Below are 1,149 nucleotides of genomic sequence, written 5' to 3'. Positions count from 1 at the left end.
ATATACTCAAGATGGAGAGTATTTAATATTTATTTGTTATGTATATGTAGGGGTGTGGCTCTATACCAGGGGTAGGCAACCTTGGCTCTTTTATGACTGGTGGACTTCAACTCCCAGAATTCCTGAGCCAGCCATGCTGAGGGGAAAGGGAGAGGTTTCCAAGCTGAGCCATGCTGGCTCAGGAATTCTGGGAGTTGAAGTCATAAAAGAGCCAAGGTGGCCTACCCCTGGTCTATACATATGTTATATATAGTATGTTTAGGTGTGTGTCATGTATGTGTTTCATTTTGAGAGCGGGCAACTAAATGTCATTTTTGATGTGTGCCGTTGTGCCCACAGTAAAAACAAATGACAATAAAGGTTAGCAAGGAAAACATGGGACCACCATGACCTGGGTAACTGGGAATATCCATAGACTTCCAATTGAACAGCATAATTGCCTTGAACTAAAATCTGGACTTTAGTAATATTAAAATCACAGTAAACTCTCTTGTACTTGACAGGTCTCACCACATTTTAATAAACCGAGTTGTCTGCAACCCACGAGCAAAGAACGAGAAAGATTTGCTAACAGGAATAAGGTTTTATTGTACTGTACTGTATGCATAGCTCTCTGGGTTAGATTTTAGGCCACGGGTAACTACAACTTGGCATTGCTTTCTCTCTGGATGATGGGGAGTGAACGTCGTCGTGTTTGCAGGTTGTTAAGGAAACGGAGCGGGACAAAGATCACTTGGAATTCTCTGCTTAATGCTGTTTTGTCAAAGCTGAAAGGAGTCTGGGTTTTAAAAATAAACAGGACACACTCTGAAGCTAACAAGCTCTGTCAAACATTTGGGGCAGGAAAGAGCTAAATCTAAACTTTGGTAGCAGACCCTACGTTTTTCTTCCGAGCCACGATTCACGCCCGCACAAGATGTGGGGGAGAAGACGTGCTCCTGCATTTAAAAACTTTTGGAGCATTTGAGCTGATGCAGAGCATCCACAATGTCTGGTCAAAAAAGTCAAGGTGACAAGCCACCATGGTGCGGTGGGCCTAATATATTCAAATAGATAAGATGTGTATTCTGAATATTAGACTTTGTAGTAGTAGTAGTAATAATAATAATAATAATAATAATAATAATAATAATAATAATAATAATAATA

Source organism: Protobothrops mucrosquamatus, unplaced genomic scaffold (assembly GCF_001527695.2).
Source record: "Protobothrops mucrosquamatus isolate PMUCROS unplaced genomic scaffold, P.Mucros_1.0 scaffold4691, whole genome shotgun sequence".
Classification (NCBI taxonomy): domain Eukaryota; kingdom Metazoa; phylum Chordata; class Lepidosauria; order Squamata; family Viperidae; genus Protobothrops; species Protobothrops mucrosquamatus.
The sequence above is the reverse complement of the archived record's forward strand: the minus strand, read 5'-3'. Positions refer to the sequence as shown.